The following is a 9,580-nucleotide window of genomic DNA, read 5'->3' as shown; positions in this document are numbered from 1 at the left end:
AAGATGTGGACTCTGTGTTCCTCCTGACCAGAGGGGCCCATGGATGATGTCCACAGCCTCCTGCACTGGAATTCTCCCTCTAGCCCTGTCAGCAAGCTCCAGACAGTCAATGCCAACATCAATGCCTCTGCTCGCTAGTTGACCTAAGCCCCCATGGTCTAGCCCCTCTGGTGATTAAGTAGGTCTGGTTCTCCAGACCTCAGGCTCCCAGGCTCCAGCCCTGCTGCTAATCAGGCTGGTAGGTGGCTGATCTGCTCTCTGCACCCAGACTCACCCATGACTGCAGAAGACAAAGCCTGAGGCAGATATTCTTCTCCTGGCTTTTCTTTCTGGGTTTTGTTGATCAGTTTATGTTTAGAAGTTTGTTTCATATCATAGATGGGGAAAGATCAGGAGAATTTAAGACTGTACCTGTCTTCTCTCCACCATCTTGGCCAAATCTCTTTCCATTCCTTTTAGATGGTGAGGTTCCACACACATGAGAGGTAAGCTGTTTTTATCGTCATCTGTGAAATGAGAATTGATGTTGCAGCTGCCATGAGCAAACACCTCTACAGGTGTAAAGAACTCATATTCTTCTGCTCAAGGCCCATAACTGCCTACCTTGTAATCAGTTTTGTCAATCTTGATGCCTTTTCTGTAAGTGTGCTTGATGTACTTCATGCCTGATAGGATCTCCCTATTTACCTGGAAGGAGATTTTTATCTGATAATCCACACCCTCCTTTAGCACTAATGACTTCTTCTTGAAGCTCTCCAGGTCTCCAGTTATATCTGGCTCCCAGGGACCAGGCTCAGTGCTGTACACCAGTGTCAGGCTTATCACAATGACATTAGGAGTATTGGGATCAGCAGAAATGGTCACACTGCCTAACAGGGCCACTTTATACTTCTCATCATCCTTGTCCAGCTCCTATATCTCCTGGATGCTCCTCTGTGCTGGGAGATTATAGTTGACAGAGTGTTCATCCTGCTCATTCTCAGCTACAATCTGAGCCAGCTGCTCTGCTGCAGGTTCTTGTTCTGCCCTGCTCACCACCTGATTGAGCTTTGGAAACTGATGGGTTTGATGTGTCTGAAGCCTCTCGAGTTCCTTCCCACACTATTCAGCAGTTAAGTGATTAAGGGCAATTCTGAGAGACATTACATAAAATGCCAGTCACATCCAGAGTGGGAAAAATTATGGATTCTGAATGTAGAACAAAGAATATTATGTTCACTTTTAAATTTTTTTAATTTTTTTTCTTTCTCATGTCTCCCTCCCTCCCCCCCCCAGTTCTGGTTCTTCATAGCTTGACTAATATAGAAATAAGCAAAACATGATTGTACAATGTATAACCCATATCAGATTGTTTACTGTCATATGGAGAGGGTGGTAGAAAATGTGGAACTCAAAATCTTGCAACAGGATGACTGTTGAAAACTACCTTTGCATGAAATTGAAAAATAAAAAGGGGTGGGGGAAGAAGTGGCATTGTTATACAGTGAAAAGAGCATTGACTATGGAGTAGGCTCAGATGAACTTTGAAATACTTCCCATTCTTGGTGACTTCTCATCCATAAAATGAAAAAGTTGGAGAAGACAGCTTTCATGACCATTCTTTTTTGGTTCTGTACCTATGACTGTAAGATGCCCATTATTAAAATGTCTCATATCCTCAATTTTAGAGATTCATATCATTTACACAATATTTATGACCCAAAGGTATTATACAAAATTACATTATGGATTATAGTTGTTGGATGGGGTTTTACAAATCTAACTACTAGTTCTTTGTTACTATATTAAAGATTAGAAAATCTCCCTTTTCTTGTTCCTCCCTGCTACTTCAGTTTTTGGTCAGGTATTCCTAATTCACCAAAATAATCTTTTTAAAAATGGCAATCATGTATTCCACTTTTAAAGTCATTGTCAAAAAGAATGATAAGTTATTTCCCCAACATCCAGTTCAGCTCTCTGAGGCTCAGTTAGCAGGACAAGATCATTAGAAGTCTAGAACTTCTCTCAGGGGCAACCACTCCATTCTAACACAGTCATACCACTTCCCTCCTCTTTTGTTCCAAGAAGTGTGGTGGTCTTTAGTGCTCACTTGGTCTCCACCCTTCTAGCCACATTCTGAGCTTCTAATGTCTAAGATGGGAAATTGCCTCTTATTCCTATTTCATAAGACAAATACCCCCTTAGAAGACTCATAGAAGCTGGGATTTATTTGCTACCATGTTTGACATACTTGTCTGCTTGTCCTCCTTTCCCTCAATCAGTGCACTTTCATTGTTTTAAATGCCCAGCTCAAGGTGGCATCTTCTTTAATGTCCAATTCTGGTCAATTCTTTCTCCACTCCTTCCATTTCCTGGGCTTCCCTGATACCTTTAATGCTCTAGAGTATTTTGTAGAAAATGATTAATGCTTTTTGAAATACAATTAGATATGATTATATGTGGTGTTATATATTTTACTTTTTCCTTCAGGCCCCTTCTTTGGCAGTTTTAGAATGCTGAGAGGAAAAATCCCCTATTTGTAGTTGGAATGTGTATAGAAGCACAATTGTTTACAATTAGTAGCAAAGTCCAGGTAATGCTTAAAGCTAGCATTTATAAGTATTATATCATTTGATCCCTCCCAATTTCTCTAATTTCTGAGACAAAGTGAGACAAATAGGGGTTGGATGATTTGCCCAAGACCATAAAGTTAGTACATGTTAGATTTGAACTCATTCTGGGAATAGCACTTTATTCTGTGTGCCACTTGGTTCAAGTTGCTCTCTATCCCTTGCCTACGAATTCCCTACCCAGTGAAACTCTTAAGTTTCATAGCCCCCAAACAGCTGCTAGAAGTAGAAATTCAGTTGATAGCAAAGACAAAGATTTGTGAAACTCTGCTTCTGATAGGATTTAAACTATTCACTTGTCCATAGTGAAGAGAAGGGAAGGATGTCTAAAACCACAGAAAGGAAAGCAAACCTACAAATAGAACAAGGAAGAAAACAAACAAATAGGGCTCACACTTCATTTTCAGAGTTATCAAGTTTTGAGATACTCAAAAGGGAAAGAGTAGGAGAACGGGAGAAGAGGAAGCAGAATTCTTAATTTGCTCAGTCGGAACCCTTTGTGAACTTGACATTTTCCCTAGTGTGCTGAGAAAGAGACAAAGCTAACTGAGCATTACCTTGATTTTCACCTGTCAGTAAAAAAAGATATATTAAGGATAGAAAATGTTTGATACAAAGGATCACTCTAAAGTAAAATTAACCCATCCTCAGAATTTCAGGAGCTACAATTTCAAATGAAATTTATGGTATTGTGTTGTTTTTAGAGTACATAAAATAATTACTGAAGATTACATTTTTTTCAAGCATAAATTACACTCAATCTTTTCTGTTAGCATTCATCTCATCAAAATCTTAAAGTGAATATCTTTAAAGTTTCATATTTACCAAATTGGTCCATGTTGCTTCATTTTTGAGAAAATCAAATATTGCTCTCTTAGAACAAGTTCAAGATGCAGCAATCTATTGTTTAGTTGATTTGAAAGAACTTCAGTGTTATCAAGGAAATTGAATGAAATGAACCTTTTTCCCTAAACCAATTTCTCAGTTGTCAGCAATTGTGGATTGTATTGTAGGAAAATGAAGAGGTATGGGAAAATTTTAAAATATGCTTCATGTAACATTTAAGTAGAAAAAGGGAAAAGTCCTACATGTTCCAAAATATTCATAGCAGCTCTTTTTGAAGTGGCAAAGAATTGGAAATTGAGAGGATGTCCATCTTTTAGGGAATGGATAAACAAATTATGGTACATTAATACTATGGAATATTATTATTCTGTAAGAAACCATAAATAGTTAGACTCTATAGAAACATGGAATGACTTATGAGATCTAATGTCGAGCAAAGAAACAATGTACAAAAAGCAAGAAAACAATGCTCACATTAACAACATTGTGAGATAAACAACCTTGATGGAAGCAGCTACTCTCAGCAGTTGAGAGAGCTAGGACAACTATATTAGACTGGCTATGGACAATGTTATCCCCATGCAGAGGAGGAAAAAACAAAACACACAGACACACACACACACACACACACACACAAATCAACCCTTCACAATCTGATGAACACTTTATAAAATTATCTTTTATGTATCTCTTTAATTCTAATTCCTCATACCAAAAATAACTCATCTGTAAATATGTTTATCAAAAATATGTATGAACAATGCTAACCTGACTGTTCACCACTGAGGGGAGTGGGATGGGAAGGGAAGTAGAAAGCAATTTTGTAACTTAAAAATAAACATGTGCATATGGATGAAAATAAATTAATTAATTTTTAAAAAGAAAGATATTCTCCATGACATAGGAGAATTTCTAGTAAGAAATAATATCCAATTAAAAAAAAGAACTAAAAAAAGTTTCTTGGAAGAGACTTTTCCAGTGTGCAAAGACTAGTAGATATGTTTCTCCTAGAATATGCATTCATAAATGTGTGCATATATGTATATGTATATATAAATAATAAATTAATAAATAGTATTAATAAAACTATATTTGTGAATTGTATGCATCTACAATATGCAATAAAAAACATTATGCATATGTGTATAATTATTTGATCATCTAATCTAAAATTTCTAATCTTAAGAGACTATAAATTGATTGGATCACTGAGATGTAAAATGATTATCCAAAGGTCAATCAGCCAGTATATGTCAGAAACAGGACTATAATTCAGGCCATCTTTATTTCTAAGGCCTACTTTCTAGCCCCTATGACAATATAACTTTCTTGTACATCTTATGCACAAACATAATTCAAATATATTTGCATATCTATTATACAAATAAGTATGTCTATTAAAATATTTCATATATAGTATAATATAAATACATAAAAATCTATTCTATGGTAAATACACATGGATAGAACAGAGAATGAGATAGAATGAGGATGGAGGGAGAGAGGGAGGGGATAAAGAGACAGAAACAGAAAGGGGAGGGGGAAAGAGAATCAGTATAGAATTTCAAAATTGAGATAGTTCAGAAGCCATGTTTTGGGCATAATTGAAAAGAAATATACATATATACATATAAAGTACATGCAAAAATTATCTGCCCTTTAACTTCTCTTGCTATAGAGAAGGGGAAACTCATTTTTTCTAAGATAAACTATTTCAGTTTGGGAGAGTTCTGATTTTTAGGGGAAAAATATATATCCAGCCTGAATTTGTCCCTTCTATTTATCTTTTCTAGTTCTATTCCTATGGTCAAATAGAATAAATCTAATCCCTCTCCCACATAACAGTATTTCATATACTTGAAGGTAGCTATCATGCCCAAATAAGACATGCTTATTCAAGCTAATCATCCCTATTTCCTTCATAAGATACTTCAACAGGGGAAAAATTATCATATTCTCTAACTTAAAAATTTATGACAGAAGAGAAAGAAAGCAAGAGATGGCACAATATGTACCATAGCTTTAGGGTGAACTAATTTCAAGGGTAGATAATGATTCCATGGGGCAAAATTATATGGGGAAATTAGTCCAGAGGGATGAGAAGCTCTCAAGAAAGAGATTATCATGGCATAAAGAAAAAAAAATTAAAGAGGAAGAAAAGGAGTAGACTGAAGGAACAAAAGGACCTTCTGGACAAGTCAGTTACCTGTATGGAAGAACAACTGATTTGCTTTCATATAAAAAAAAAAAAAAAAAAAAAACAACCTGGAAACTTGGACCAGAAAGCCAGTGAGAAACTTTAGCAAATTCTTTTTTTCCTTTTGTTTTTCTTTTTAACCCAGAATAGCATACACAACTCAAAAGAAATAACCAAAAGCCCAAAGGCAATAAAAAGGCAACCACCAACAAAGCCAATTAAAGCCCAGTGAAAGAACAGAAGCTAACTAGACAAAGTTCATTAGCATGGGTAAACTACAAGCATCTCTGCCTGGAAGCAAAAAAACATGGCTATCTTCCCTGAGAAATCCTAAAGGAAATCAGAGTGCCCTAAAAGAATCTGGTCAAGAAGCACCAAATTGAATAATTTGAGAGCTCTGGAATCCATAATTTCCATAGTAATGTGGCAATTCTAGGACAGCTGAAACTACAAGGTGCCTAGAATTTTGCCTAAAGAGCCACCTGGAATCTCAAGGATCCAAAAGATCCTGATGCTCCTGACATCAGAAACCCAGGGGACCCAGATCAAAACCAAGGCTTTTAGAGATATCTGCAAATTAAAAAACAAAAACAAAAAAGAAGGCAAGACTATACATACATACATATATATATATACATATATATATATATATATTTAAGCAGATGCGCACACACACATATATATATAATATAGGCAGAGGCTCAAAGGAAAACATGGATTTCTCAAAACGACAAAATTGTAACTAGAAGAAATGAGGCAAGGGTTTTTTTCAATGAAATAAAAACTCCAAAGGAAACAGATGAACCCTGAAAACTAGAGTAACCCAAAGAGAAATTAATGATTGCATGAGATAGAAGGACATATGAGAATAAAATTAAAAGATTGAGAAAATAAAATTTTCTGTCAAAGAAATCTAGCATGGAAAATAGTCAAGAGAGATAATTTAAGAATCATTAGACACCTTAAAATATTTAAAACAAATAAAAAACATAGACACTATATTTCAATAAATAACAAATGAAATTGTCTATCAGAGAGCAAAGAAAGATAGGAACTAGGAATGCCACAACTAAAATCCAGAATTCTGAGATCATAGAAACAAATACTACAACTATCCAGTGAGTAGCAGTTCAAGTATCATGGAATCACATTCAGGATCACATAAGACCAGTAGTTTCTGCTCTACATAAAAAGAGATCTTGAGAGTATACTATCCCAGGCAAAGTGAATGGCAAGGAATTCCAGAGTTGCAACTGTTCAAGGGATTCTAGAGTTATAAATGTTATAACATTAAATGATGGGTTCAAGCCTAATTATAGAGGCAAACAAAACCAGAGAGAGTGAGTGAGATAGGGATGGCTGACAAAAAAGACTGTGAGAATAGCTAATATATATGATATAGTGTAAGAAAAATAAGAAAAGAAGGTTGTGGCAGATGAATACAATTTCAAAGTTCTTAATTTTGAATGTGATGACATTCCACTAGGTTGCAGTCAAGATACAATCATGTCAGTGAATGATTGCTCTGGTGTAAAGAAGCAATTCACTTAAGTTGAAGAGATTCTAGAGAGCTCAATTTGCTAAAAGTGTCATCCTCATCAATACTAAAGTCTTTTAAGATGCCAGAGGATGAGATGAGGTACTAAAGTCATGAAGATGTTGAGAGACAAAGAGATTAGTCTGCAACATCAAAAAGAATGAAGAGGAAAATAGAAATATTGAATGAACTTCAAAAGAGAAAAGATCATTGATGGTTAAAGAATGATCTGGAAGTAGCAGAGGGAAGCAAAAACTATGCCCAATTTATAATTAAGTCATCTAGTTGGTGAGTGTCTGAGACAGTATTTAAATGTGAGTTGTCTTAACAATAAGACATTATAATTATATATTTATATTATACATTATAATCAATTATCCTTTCAATGTAATGAAGATGAGCAGTATCCCTCTCCTGCCCCTCCCCCCCCTGGATAGAGTGTAAAGGATATGGTATCCTAAAGAGAAAGCCAAGTTTCTGGCAGGGAGGTGAAAGCAAATCCTTATCAAAGTTCAAGGATACAGAAGAGTAGAACTGCTTATTACCAATAAAGAGGGGGATCCAAAGTCAGAATAGAATGAACTAGCTGGTCAATGATAGAGGAAAAAGTGGTAATTAACAATGGGCAGAGGATTTTAGAGGACAGTATAGGAATAAAAAGAACTGGGCAGTAAATACAAGTGCTATCGTTTGCATCAGCAGCAGATAGGAACAGATTATCTAAAAGATTGTAGTATTAATCCTCTACAGAAATTAAGGTAGAATTTTAAAACATGATTCACAAGTGTGTGCTCTCTATTTTGTATATTCTTTACTTCTGATTGAGGGACATGGACCCCAGGTATTCATGTGTTAAATGGTAACAAACCATTTTTTTCCCATGAAAAAGCAATATAGTATTTAATGCATAGTTTTAGTATTAAATGAAATAAGACAAACTGCTTAAAGAAGTGTTTTAATATCAACTGTTACTGTTTTTAGCATTGCTACTGCCTAAGTGGCAAGGAGGTGGAAAGAGTTAGAATTAGTTGATGAAGAAGTGCACAGAAAGGAGACAGGTTAAGGAAAGATTTCAGAAGAAATATGAGAACGGGTTAAGAAGTCTGGGAATATTGGTGAATATACTGTAGGGAAGAAGGAGATAAGGACAGAGTCAGTATGCAGCTCCATACCTTTCTTCTGACATTTGGGTGTTTGCAATCACTGCTAGTTGTGCTCCACAAATCCCTGACTGAGTTTGAAGTATCCATATGCCACAAAGAGCTATGTATGCCTGGAGGCTGAGTTTCCATGATGAGTGGCCATGTGGGGATTCTGTTATGTATGTATGCCAGTGGGTGCTCTTGGGCAGTGTATTGATTTTTTTTTCCTTTTGAGTTCTTTAGTTTGTTCCTTTGAATTTCAGTAGTTTCTAGAGTAGTTTCTACAGTATTAAAATGCAGTCATGCTAAAGGCTTTAATAGTTTCAATATAGGTCATACCCATAATATGCTGGGTAGGAACCTTGATCCAAATGTTTAGGAGATGGTAATTAGATAAGTAACCATTTAGGTGAATACCACTTGATCAGCAAACTCCTGCTAGAGATAAATAGGTAATATGAAGCATATTTTATATTTTTATGAAACTTTCTCAATTTTCTGTCTTTCTGAAGAATTAAGAAACTGAATCTGTCTTTTCTATTAACTCACTGTGGATTATTAAAGGCATCCCAAACCTTTCTGACCTATAACTTCCCTATTTATAAAACAAAGAACTTGGAAGATATGACCTCTAAGGAGCATTCTAGGCTTCAAAATTCATAATTCTATGATGATAGTCAACTATATAAATTGAAGTTTTTCTATTGGCATCTATGTGGCAATCTTTATAAAGGAAGAATTATTCCCTAAAGATTGATTAACAAATCCATGTAAGCTGAGAGTGACATTTCATCACTATCTGACTGATTAAACATTGCCTAAATGCCTTGTTTTCCAACTATGTTTGGAACATAAATAATTATTGAGAACAGCATAACATTTACAGTTTCTAATAAGGGTCTGGCTCTTCTGAATGCATAAAAATCATGTAGGGTTGACTAATTGCTTTGAAGTACATCAAAGCTTTACCTGGGGGAAAACCATAAGCCTTGCATAAACAAGAATTTAGACCCAAAGGGGATGGATGAGATGGATATTGTTTCTCCATCAAATAGGGACAATTCTTTGATTGCCAGCTCTCCTAAACTCATACCTGGATAGGAAGGGAGCATTGCCAAGATGTGAATACTTGTAATCATAACCTGGAGGGTAAGCTTCAACCCCAGATGACAAAGGCTATAACTGAATTCTCAGCATCATAGCAAGTTTAGAGGCAGTTGAATGTTAGATAGATAGATAGATAAATAGA

At 35.6% G+C, this 9,580-nt stretch overlaps 1 pseudogene; it reads right to left on the bottom strand.

Annotated features, from left to right (window-relative positions):
- Positions 1–389: 389 nt before the first annotated feature.
- On the bottom strand, positions 390–8,481 carry LOC141492228 (rho GDP-dissociation inhibitor 1 pseudogene; annotated as a pseudogene).
- Positions 8,482–9,580: the final 1,099 nt, after the last annotated feature.

The sequence above is a fragment of the Macrotis lagotis genome, chromosome 6, assembly GCF_037893015.1.
Source record: "Macrotis lagotis isolate mMagLag1 chromosome 6, bilby.v1.9.chrom.fasta, whole genome shotgun sequence".
NCBI classification, from domain to species: Eukaryota; Metazoa; Chordata; class Mammalia; order Peramelemorphia; family Peramelidae; genus Macrotis; species Macrotis lagotis.
The sequence above is the reverse complement of the archived record's forward strand: the minus strand, read 5'-3'. Positions and strand labels throughout refer to the sequence as shown.